The 12,528-nt window shown below is 39.0% G+C and overlaps 1 protein-coding gene across 4 annotated transcripts in view; it reads left to right on the top strand.

Annotated features, from left to right (window-relative positions):
- The window catches only part of YAF2 (YY1 associated factor 2), a 67,570-nt gene that overhangs the window by 52,007 nt on the left and 3,035 nt on the right, over positions 1-12,528 (top strand). The window lies entirely within an intron of this gene.

A 12,528-nucleotide genomic window follows, 5' to 3' on the forward strand; every position in this document is an offset into this window, starting at 1 on the left:
CTGAAAAACCAAACCAAAAAAGGATACATGGGCTCTATCCCAGGCTAAATAAATCAGAACTCCTAAAGGTGGGGCGCAGACGAGAATATAGCAACTTAGTAACTCCCCAGGTATTTCCAATCTGCAATCAGTGTTAGGACCCACTGATTTAAGTGATTCTTAATGGAAAGATTTTAGTATGCACCCTTTCTGTGGTTTAGTACAGATTCAAAGAGGAAATAATTTTATGAGCTGCTTTCTTTATTTGGCATATATTTATTGTGTCCAGTACGTGTATAGCACATGTGGGGGATAATAAAAGAAATATAAGTAGTTTCAAAGTGGGACTAGGTTACACTTCATGATATAGTTATATATGTATGAACTGCGATTCCCTAATACAGCCCACGTGCACTGTAGGGTTTCATAGGGGAGAGATGTGTATATGCTAGAGTAGATAAAGGAGGCTGCTTGGAAAGGACGAGATCTGGGTGCATTAGGAAAGTGCAAGGTGAAATGCAGTAATTTGCTTCACATGACAGATCCAGATCCTGGGGTCCGATTTGGAAAACTCAGGACTTCCTTTGATGCTAAGGTGCAGCCAGGGTTGGAAAACTGCCATAGGATCACCTAAGATCCCTGGAAACTTTTGAGTAAGAGGGTTTGATACTCACCCATCCATTAAAAGTAAATTAGGTTGTTTTTGTGTTGTTTTTTTATGCCACTGGCACACGGCAAATAGCAGTGAACAAAATAAAACAGGACAAAGCCCCTGTCTGCACTTAGCTTGTGTTCCTTTCTGGTAGGGGAAGACAGGCAGTAACTAATAATGCATAGTGTGGTAGGTTGAAACAAAGGCTTTTTTTCTTTTTTGAAAATAGTTGTTTATTTATAAAGTTTATTTTTCATTGAAGTGTGGTTAATGTACAACAGTAAATAAGTTACAGACGCACAATATAGTGATTCATAGGCTTTAGAGATTATACTCCGTTTATAGTCATTACAAACTATGGGCTGTATTCCCCGTGTTGTGCAGTCCATCCTTGCAGCTTATTTTACACATAATACTTGGTGCCTGTTTGTACAGTGTCTGTGTTGCCCCTCACACCTTCCCTTGCCCCACTGGTAACCGCTGGTTTGTTTCTCTATATCTGTGAGTCTGGTCTTTTGGTGGTTGTTATATATTCACTAGTTTGTTGTATTTTTTAGATTCCACGTATAAGTGATATCATAAGTGTTTTTCTCTGTCTGAGTGGTTTCATTTAGCGTAATACACTCCAAGTCCATCCCTGCTGCTGCAAATGGTATTCCGGTGTGTGTGTGTGTGTGTGTGTGTGTGTGTGTGCGCGCGTACTACATCTTCTTTATCCATTCATCTGTTGACTGACATTTAGGTTATGGCAATTGTAAATAATGCTGCTATGAACATTGGGGTGGGTGTATCTTTCCAAATTATAGTGTTTTTGGTCTCTTTGGATATATAGCCAGGAGTGAAATTATTACTGGGTCATATGGTAGTTCTATTTTTAGTTTTAGAAGCATGCTTTGAAGACAGTAAAGACTAATGAGGGAGACAGAGTAACAGGCAAAGGGGAGTAGAGTTGGAGAGGAACGTGCTACTTTATCAGGCTAGGAAAGACTTCCCTGACAATTGGTGTTTGAGCAGAGACATGGAAAAGGTGAGGGAGTGAGTAGGCAGAGGGGATAGCAGGAGACACTGTCAGGCAGGCGCAGGCCGGGGAGGCCGGATGCTGTAAAAGAAATAGTGCCCCAATTTTGTGTTAGTGTCTTAATCTCCAGTATGACGGCATATGGAGATAAGGCTTTTAGGAGGTAATACAAGTTAAATACGGCATGAGGTTGTGGTCTGAATGGGATAGGATTGGTGGCCTTCTAAGAAGAGGAACCAGAGGTCTCCCTGTTTATGTGAGGAACAGTCAGGTGGCCCTCTGCAAGCCAGGGGGAGAGCACTCACCAGAAGCTGAACCCTGCCAGACCTTCATGTTGGACTTCTGGTCTCCGGAACTGTGCGAAAATAACTTTCTGTTGTTGAAGCACCCAGTCTACAGTGTCTTGTTAGGACGGCCCACGCCAACTAAGACACCAGGAACAGAGGGCTCCAAGGGGGAGAGTGTAGACGATGTGGTGGGAAGAGAGATGACCCTGGGGAGGGCTGCTGACCAGAGCAGGAACTGTAGATTTTGTTCTCAACTGCCATGTACTCTAGTTGCCAGAGTGTAACTAGGGAGGGGGTTGGGTGAGGAGGAGGGGAACCCATTGAATTGGGTGATATAATTTGATTTACACATAAAAGATCAGGTGGCTGCTTTGTGGGAAAATAGTCTGTAGCCAAGAAGTTGAGGAATCAGGGACTTGAGTTATCCACATAACTATTACAAGGGGGTATCAGTGGGGGTGGCAAGAAATCACCTTCCCATTCTAGATATGTTTTGAAGAGTGGAAAGAAATTACTGATGAATTAGATGTGGATGTGAGAGAAAGTGGGGAATGAATATTGTGTCTAAGTGTTTGGTCAGAGCAACTGGAAAAATGGAGTGCTGTTTCCTGAGGAAGACTGTCAGATAATGGAGGAATGTGAGAAGCGAGCAGTCAAAACTGTAGTGTTGAACAGCCTAAGTTATTTTGAGCATTGCTACTAGACATCCAAGTAAAAATGTTAAGTAGGCAGTTGGTTATGTAAGTCTGGAGTTTAGAGATGTTGGGGCTGATGATATAGTATCATTGTACATAGATCAGTTGTTTTCAACTTTGGATGTCACTTTAGAATCAGCTTGGGAATTTTCAAAAAATTTCTAAACCTGGTTCCACCCCTATGTATTCTCATTTAATGTGGGAGTCAGACTCAGGCATTCCTGTTTTAATTTGATTAATGGTTAGGTTAAAAAAGTTTTTAAACAGCTTTTATTGAAGTATAATTGACATACAATGTACTGCACACAATTAAAGTGTACAATTTGATAAGTTTTGACATGTGAATACACCTGTGAAACCATTACCACAATTAAGATAGTGAGCGTATCCATCATCGCCAGAAATTTCTTTGTACCCCTTTTCAGTCCTTCCCTCCTGTGCCTGCCTCCTTCCCATCTTCAGTTGCTAGGCAACTACTGATCTGCTTTCTGCATAGATTAGTTTACATTTTCTAGAATTCTATGAATGGAATCATACATTATGTACTCTTTTGTGGCTTCTTTAAGCATAATTGTTTTGATATTCCTTTTGTTCCATCTATCAGTAGTTCATTCCAGAAAGTTGCTGGGTAGTGTTCCATTGTATGAATATCTTTCTTTATTCAGCTGTTCATAGACATTTGGGTTGTTTTCAGTTTTTATTACAAATAAAGCTGCTGTGAACATTCGTGTACAAGCCTTGTAGGGACATATGTTTCCTTCTCTGGATAAATATCTTAGAGTGGCATAGCTGGGTCATATGGATCACATTTTTTCATATGTTTCAGCATGAGGGGTTTTGTGTGTGTGTTCTTGTATGTGTGTCCTTGAGGAAAACTTTTGTGCCCAGAAAAATTATTCAGAGACTACTTTCAGTATTAAAATTAATGTTCAATTTATTAGTTTCCATTTAAAAACTTAGTTTTCTCTTAAATGTTTTGTTCATTTTCAAATCCTTTTTCAATTTAAAAGATTTAACAAAATTTAACTTCTTTTTTCCTAGGCGTAGTTATTTTTAAACGCATCACAGGTTAATTCTAATGTGGAGTCAAGGCTGAGAACCATTGTACATTGTACATTTTACAGATGGTATTTAAAGCCAAGGACTGAATGAGGTCACCTAGGACACCTGTTTCTCACGCTTTTGCTTGGATAAGAATACCCATAGTTCTGGGGCAAGTTCTGAGAATTTGCATTTCTCTGCGGCTCTTAGGTGCCGATACCCTCAGTTGGGCTTCTCTGAGTAGCATCGTCCTGGAGGATTAATGTAGATAGAAACCTAAAGCCGGAGTCCTGGCTCCTCCAAAGGTGGGATATTGGCAAGAGAGGAAGGAACCAGTAAAACAGACTGAAAGAGTAGCAGGTGAAGCAGGAGAAAAGCGGGAGTCTAGTGTTCTAGAGGCTTCTGAAGAAAGTTTTGCCAAAAGGAAAAAAGAGTGATAAACTCAGTAAAACATGGCTTGAAAAGACCCAGTGAGATGAGAGCTACTGTTGACTAATGGATGTGGTCAAGTGATTGTTAATGATCTTGAAAGAAATACTTTTGGTAGACCGGTAGGGACAAAAGCCTGACTGCTGTGAGCCCATGAGAGAATGGAGGAGAGAAGTGTGGGGAGTGGGTATAGATAAATCATTTGGTGATTATAGTGGAAAAGAGAACAGAGAAATGGGGCAGTGGCTAGAGGGGGATGTGGAAGTAGGGATGGGTTTTCCTTTTTTTCTGGTTACGGCAAGAACTGTCATAATGTGTGTATGCTGACAGGAGTAACCTAGCAGAGAAGGAAATGTGCCTGCAGCAGGAGAGAAAAGGCCAGTAGCAGGGATGGTGTCCTGGAGCAGGGCTCCAGCGGACAGACAGACATGTGGCCTTAAGTAGGAGAGTGGAGAGGGAAATTAGAGTATATGGGCACACATGGGAGCATGTGGAAAATTTAATCAAATAGGTTCTGTTTCCTCTGAAATAAGAGTCTGTGTCACCCCATCATAAATAAACAAAATATAATAAAAGTTTTGTTCAATGCTCTATGCCTGGTGCTTGAAACAGTGATTAGAACATAATGAGTCCTTAATAAACATTTGTTAAATAAATGAATGTAAAGAGTGACCTTGGATTGGAGGGGAGAAGGCAAGGAATCAAGGAAAGTGGTGTGGAAGGCTGCTGTCTGTCGGGTAGGCTAAGTGGTGCTCGTGGGAATGGTAAGGGGGAGCCCTTCCAATAACACAGAAGAAACATCGAAAGGACTCGATTTCATTGGGCTAAGGGGAAGGAAAAGGTGAAGATGACCTGTTTTTTGCTCTGGGGCATGTAGGTAGTCTTTTAAGTTAAGTGAATTGTGATGTTGTTTAATGATTTGAGGGTTTTTTCAGAACACGCTAACCTAGTTTTTATAAGGCTGACGCAGTCATCTGTTTTGTCTGTACTTAACCAAGGACTGTCTCAGTAGCTGCCTAGGAATCAAGTCCCACCACTACCACCTCCCAAGAGTTTAGGGAAAATTGTATCCTGGGCCTCTGTGGAAATGTTTGGTGCTGAAAATTCAGTATGTATAGACAGTGGAGGAAAACTCATCAAAATACTCAGCATGAATCCTTGAAATGGTGAGGGACACTATTCCTTGCATTCTGTATGCAGACTTGGGCAAGTGACAGGGAAGAGGACATTGAACCTGAGGTGTAAGTTGAACTGGTATAGTGTGAAAACCTTGACTTAACGCTTTTCGAATCATTTCCTCCCCGGCCACGCCTCAGGGAAGGATGGGTGCCGAGCAGGTGGGGGCTCAGTGTCTCCACGTGAACCCCAGGAGAAGTTAGTTTGTTTTCAGTTTTATAGATGGAGGTTCCTTGTAGGACTTTGTTAGCGTGGTGATTCTACTGCAAAAACAGTAACAAAAAACACTTGACTCTCATTAGTATACGTAACATTTGAGGTTTGCTGGTGCGTAAAATAGTGCTGGCGTTAGGGTGGATGACTTCATTGTTTGAAGGTGAGGAAAACCTCTTAGAAAGGACTCTTTTATCCTTTGATTTTGTAATCAGTTGTTATGGAAAGCAGACAGACATTAAACCATTCCAGTTTCATGAAAAAGGAAGTAAGTGACTCAAAAGCAAGATGACACGAGCAGATTTTTCAAGAAAGTGAATCCTTGGAAGTTGGGACCTAGTTAAATCAGTGTTTACACAATTGATTAATAGTTGTATTTATGCATCATATTTAACTGTTACTTATAATGATTGTTATCTGATGTAAGATCCACTGCACAAAGTGTTTAGGATACAAAGATAGGCAAGGTATGATTTTTTCCCATGTAGGGGTTAGAGTCCAGTTAGTGGGGACATACAGGGAGAATGTAGAAGACCAGGATTCTGCAGAGCTGCTGCAGGGGTTCCACAAATATTTGGTAGACGTTTCTTTTTAAGGTACTAAATAACCAGTTATATAAATGTGCTCTACACACCAGATATTAACATGCACAGAAAGAAGACGACCACTGAAGTTCATCAATTTATTTTGCAGATTAATTCACTTTTTCTTTTAAAATTTCAAAATAAAGTAGCAAATCCTTTACTTGTATTGCTCAAAGACAGTGAAAAAAGACACATAGCCCTAGCAACATTTTTTAGTCATCAATTTCCCTCTCCCACCTCTGCCCTTATGCAGTAATTTTGTTCCCAAGCTACACTCCTCAAAACCTCTCCAACCCCCACAACAAATCTTTTAGCAGTTTCCTTCTATCTTCCTTTCCTTCCGATTCTTCATTGCAAAATCTCAGAAACTGATATGTCAGATAAGATCTACGTCAGACAGCCTGGGAAAGGAAGGTACACTGAGCCAGCCAGGTGGCAGAGCAGGCTCCTCGGAGAGCCTGGGGAGGACAAACCCAGGTACTTCACGTGGAGTAGCTGACATCCCTTCATGCTTCTTAACCTTGCGTGGGCTGCATGCTGCTAGAGCGCTCTGACCGTGAGTCTTCTAGTGACAGTGTCCCGGATGAGTTTTTCACATACTCAGGAATCATCACAAGAACAATACATTTTTAAGGACAAAAAGGAAATACGGTTTCTCACATGAATCGTCATACAAAAGAAAGGACTTTATCATGCAGTATTTTGGAACAGTGAACCAGAACCATCTTGTTTTGCTATAGGACATGTAATGGTATTCACTCACCAAAACTTACTCGATGTGATTCACAGGAGGACAGATTCTGAAGGGTGGGAATGTGTACCTAATCTAGAAATGACTGTGATAATTTTGGAGCAAAGAAAGTGGCTGTCCTCCCTTCAAAAAAATTATGAGCCATCAAGGTTTCCAAAGTAAAGTGTTTTGACAATGCAGGTGCAAGAAGTGGAAGTAAAGATAAGCCAAAGTCTGTTTAGAGATATATTTGAAATCAGGAATCAGTGTTTACAAGATAGAAATGTTCCCAGGATTAGGCCTAACAGCTGATGAGGAATTAGTTACATTAAAAAAACTTTGCCTATTTCAGGTCTATATACCTTCAGAGCCAAGTTATAATACGGAATAAAAATTAGGGTTTACTATGTTTTAAAGTCTTACTCAAACTTTTTATACTCACTGTTCCTTTATTTCTTACTTCTGTAAATTATTTGTAAAATGACTTAAAAGCAGGGGAGTGGTCCATGATGGTGGCTACTTTTCCTGGTGTACTGAAGGTTTAGCCGTGAGCTAAAGTTCTTTCCACCCTATTCGTAGTAGGTCCTCTGTTTTTTTTTTTTAAATCAGCATACCATTTTTTTCCTTCTTAGTGCTTTTGACAAAATTTATTTAGTTAGCTTACTTGTATGTGGCTTCTGTCTCATCCGCTAAGCAAACTCCATGAGGGCGCAGACTGGGTCTGTCTTTTTCATGGTGAATCGCACGTGTGTCACTTGTCAGACAGGGTGGCTGCTTATGTAAATCTTACTTGGTTAGAGCTTTTGTTAGCAGTGTATCAATAGACTCACAACAGGTTTGGATTTAGTTCAGCCATTTTTACTCATTGAGATGTACTATATGCTTCAATTTACTATATATTTTAGTGTCGTGAAGCAGATTACTTCTTTCTGAGCATACAATGTTGCCTCCTTTAGGAAAGAATCAGTAATTATTTTATCTTTTTTTTTCTTTTGCCTATGCAACTTGACAAGCTAAATTGTGATGAGGTTAATCAAGCTTAAAACATTTTTCTTATAATAGTTAACACATACAGTTTTTGTTGCAGGATGGCTGGGGAGGAGGGCAGATGCACAGTTAGAAACGGCATATATCAAGTCAACATTAACCAGCCTTTTACCCACATGAAAGGTCAGACAGCTCCCAAAAATACTTTGTTCTGATGAATGGTAGCTATCCATAAATGGCTGCTGAAATGTTCTTGTTTTTATGTTATAGGAAGTCAACAGACCTGCCAAACTTAGTCTGTTTGAACTATTTATGAAGGATACATAAGGACACACAGGGACCCCCAGATTTTGGAATGCCATATTTCACAAGTTACAGCTAATCGTGACATATGTGCATAAATTTAGATGACAGTGGAGTACAACTGGGGTATGTCTGGGCAGCCCTTACTTCACTAACTTGGATGACCTTTTGTCCTCCTTGTCACAGAATATTTAGTGCTATAAGGTGTGTTGTCAAAACCGTGAATGATAAATCACTGAACATCAAAGGCATACCTAAATGAAAACAATTATATGTTTCATGTATGACTAAAGCATGATGCTGTACACCAGAAATTGACACAGCATTGCAAACTGACTATACTTCAATAAAAATATATATACACAAAAAAGGCATACCTTATAAATAATGTACTGTCCCTTATATTCTAAGTTAACTATCTCCCAGCTCAAAATGTCCCTACTCTCCTCCAGACTCTCCTCATTAAGTAGAGGAGGGATCAAGCTAAACCTCTGTAAGATCCCTGGAGAAAGGAGGGCTTTCTTTTCAATCGAGCGCGGTGAAGATGAGTCACTTAGGTAGAGTGAAAAGATCATCATAAGCTGTGGTCCTCCCCACCTTCAGGGAAGTACCTTTAAAACTCACTCAGACCCCTAGAGAGCAGCAGAGAACTTCATGTTCAGTAATTAAGCTCAGGTACATGTGAGCTTATGTGTACATACATTTGTACTTTGTGTATCTTGTCTCCCAAAGTTGTACCAGATCAAATAATCCTAGAACTGAGGAGCAAAGTCATAATCTTAAGTGAAAATAAACCATCTAATTAAGATAAGAATAGAAGAATGAATTAGTACACATTTAGGAAAATCTAGGATAAAAAGAGAGGGAAAGATTTAACTACTGAAGAACAAAAATAAATAACATTTTTCTTAAGGCAGAAAAGAACCACTATAGAAAACCTGTTGCTGATTAAAAACTAACAAAATCAGCAACAAACAATGGTACGGAAATTACATAGTTGCTTGTCAGAACACTAGTCCCACATTTCCACTTGCCCTAAGGACACCTTTGCTTATATTTTATAAAATCTACAAACCCAGCATGACCAGCACCATCATTTCTAGTTTGATGTGGTGGTCTTCCAGCTTGTCTCCTGATTTCCAGTCTCTCATCTGGCGCATCCAACTAATTGTTATTTCTGTGTAATTTTTACCTTTTTACCTTGTAGGAGAGTATGCCTTTATTAAAATACTCAATAAAGAGTATTTTATTCTTACCACTGAGAATTTATTCTTACCACTTAGAAGAACTCTAGATACATAACTTGCTTAAAAATGTTAAGTTATTTAACTCTACCCCATGGTTTTATGAAGCAAATCATGCTCTACTGATAGGGTTTCGTTTTCAGATTGATGGGCCATATAAACAGTGATAATGAATCCAAGAGGATTCTAGAGAGAGAAAACTTGTTAAATATGAAAAAGACTTTGGGAGCAATTGTACTGTAGGATGCATGAAGCTGGGGGATTAGGGTTATCCTTTGCGCACATAAAAGCCGGAGTGAGGTACTCAGGAGCTGTGTCATGTGATCAGTGGGTTCCAACTTGGAGACAAGCGCTGGGGGGGTAGGGGAGTGACTGATAATGTTATAAAAACTCTTACTGTTTTAATGTTATAAAAACTAATCACAACATAATAGTTAAATTCCTGAAAATCTTCATGATCAAAGATTTCATGATTGAGATATTTACACATTATGGGAAAAACAGTATTGGGTACTGAGATCATTAATGAATCCAGAAAAACCTAGAGTAACATTCAGTTTTACTTAAAGGCACCACTAAAGAGAATATAAATAAATTACATATCTTACGTTAGTAATGATGGCTTCTAAGTAACTCAATTTATTGATCAGTGAAACTTCTGGATTTCTACTCTAGAATGTAAATTTATTTTAATATTTACAATTTTATTATAATTCACTTTAATTGGCACTTTTGTAAATTCATTTTGCATTAAATTTTGGGATGAAGGGAGCAACAGTACAAGACATAATAAAAGAAGTTGTCAAACCTTCATTTGTTATTGCAAGAAGAGATTCGGAGCCCCATAATTCCTTGAGAGACAAATGACGACTGCATCTCGATTGCATCGTATACCTTGGAGTGACTCTCAGTTTTGGGTGACTCACTGTCTACTAGGCCCTAGTCGAAACACATCTTTTCTCACTTTACCACACCTCTGAGCTGTCTTTCTCCTTCCATATTCCAGCAAAATTAAAAGAGAAATTAATTCTTGCTTCTCTTGCTTTTCACTGTTTGTTTACTTCTGTGCAATGAGTGGTTGATCCTGGCCAGTGAGTAAGCTTGGAGACAGTATTCCTTTTCTTTTCTTTTTAATTGAATTATTGTTGATTTACAATGTTGTGTTAGTTTCAGGTATTCCAGCAGATATATACAGACATACATGTATCTATTCCTTGTCAGATTCTTTTCCATTATAGATTATTACACAGTATTCCTCTTCTTAAAAAACATCTTCCTTCTTCATTAAACCTTACTTTACCATTCATTCACTTTTCAACAAGTATTAAGTATCTGGTATTCTTTCAGTACTGTTCTAGGTACGAGTTATTCAGTGGTGTATAAAACTGATATGAGCCCTTTCCTTGTGGAGTTTCTGTCCAAAAAGAGGAAACACACAGTAAAATTAAAATTGCTGCTTCTTTTCTTAACACTCCCTGTGTTCCTTACTTTATTTTTTTCCAGAGCATTTATCAACATCTAAGACTTTTTTTTGTTTGTTTAATTTCATCCACAGCATGTTGGTTACATGAGACAAGAATTTCTGTATGTTTTTGCTAAAGGAATATTTGTTGGTTGAGAAGTGAGAAAGGCACATCTAATTAGTCACCGTATGCCTGTGATTCTGCTTCTTCAGCCTGTCTTTAAATAACCCCACTGCTGTTTTCTTTTAGTTCAAGCCATTTTAATTTTTGCTAGATCTTATTAAAATAACATTTCCCTCCAGATTGCTGCCAGTAATCTTTGTAAGATTCAAGTTTGAATTTCTTCAGTGCTCTCCCATCTTTAAAGGGTAAATCAGACTCCTTCAGCTTTTCATTATCGGGTTCCTTCCTGTCTGTCCAGCCTTGGTTTTTTTCCTTCTCTGCCGCTCCCCGCTTGCCATCTCAAACTCTATGCCATAGTAGTAACAAGATATTGCTCTTCTTCAGGCTTCTTTGCTAAGTGTAGTGGCTAGCCCGGAGGCATCAGCATAACCTGGAGCGATGTAGAAATGCAGATTCTGGGCACTAGCCTGAGGCCTGCTGAGTCAGAACGCTGGGAGCAGGGCTAAGCAAGCAAATAAGCAAGTCTTCCCTGTGATCCTGGTGTCCTTAAGTTTGAGAACCACTGCTTTAATCCTTTTTTTTTGTTTATTTTAGTTTATTTCTTTAACAACTTCAGCCATTAATTACCATGCTTTCAGTATCACTTTCATTTATGTAACTCTTACTAATCTGCATCATTAACCCTGCTGTCCGTGTCAGTCCTGCTTTTTAAATTGTGTGTTGGATGTCTTTCCTGGAAATCAGACTCTGTAGGCTCTAAAAAAATTCACTATCCTATCAGTTGAGATCTGTTTTATATAATGTGTTTCCTATTTCCTCCTTCAAAGGATTTCCTCCTTGCAGCTTTGAATCATAGATTGTGCAGTATTTTCTCTTTGGTTTCTCTTTTGTCTTACTCGAGAGGAGAAAAAAAAATTTTTTTTTAATAACTCTACTGACCAAAACAGGGTCAGGATTTTCCAGGCAATAGGTTACTGTTGTTTGTAGACCATCTGTTAAACTGTATTTTTATCTTATTCTCCCTTGCTTTTCCCCTCCCACTTGTTTTGCATCCTCAGTTTTTCTTGCTATCATTTTAAGAATTTACAGACTTAAAATACTTTGAATCTTGACTTCAGCTGCCCAAGTTCTGCTGTAAAGCTGGAGGGGTCCTGGACCCTGGACCAGTAGTGACAGCTTGTACCAGCCCCAGAGGGTGAAGCCAGGCAGCACCTCAGACATCTCGGTGCAGTTCTGCAGTAGGTTCCCAATAAATATTTTTTGAATGAGTGAGTAAATAGGCAAGTCTCAAAGGACTGAGCAGAGGTCCAGGGTCAAAAAAGCGTAGTAAAACTGTGGCTGGTTACATAAGGAACCTCAAGGATTTGAACAATAAGGAGTGAGAAATTTTGACACTCATATTTATTAAATGAATAAATCAAAGATTTTAAAGGAAGGAACAAAGAGCCATTGTCACAGATGGTGAGATATTTCCTTCTCTGAGGGAGGAGGGATAAATTTAAATGTTACTTCAGTGTAAATTTTCAAGTTTAATTTAAAAACTTCATGCTTATAAGTGTGCTTCCCCATGAGCACAGTTTGATATACATTTTTAATAATTTTCA

Source organism: Camelus ferus, chromosome 12 (assembly GCF_009834535.1).
Source record: "Camelus ferus isolate YT-003-E chromosome 12, BCGSAC_Cfer_1.0, whole genome shotgun sequence".
Classification (NCBI taxonomy): Eukaryota; Metazoa; Chordata; class Mammalia; order Artiodactyla; family Camelidae; genus Camelus; species Camelus ferus.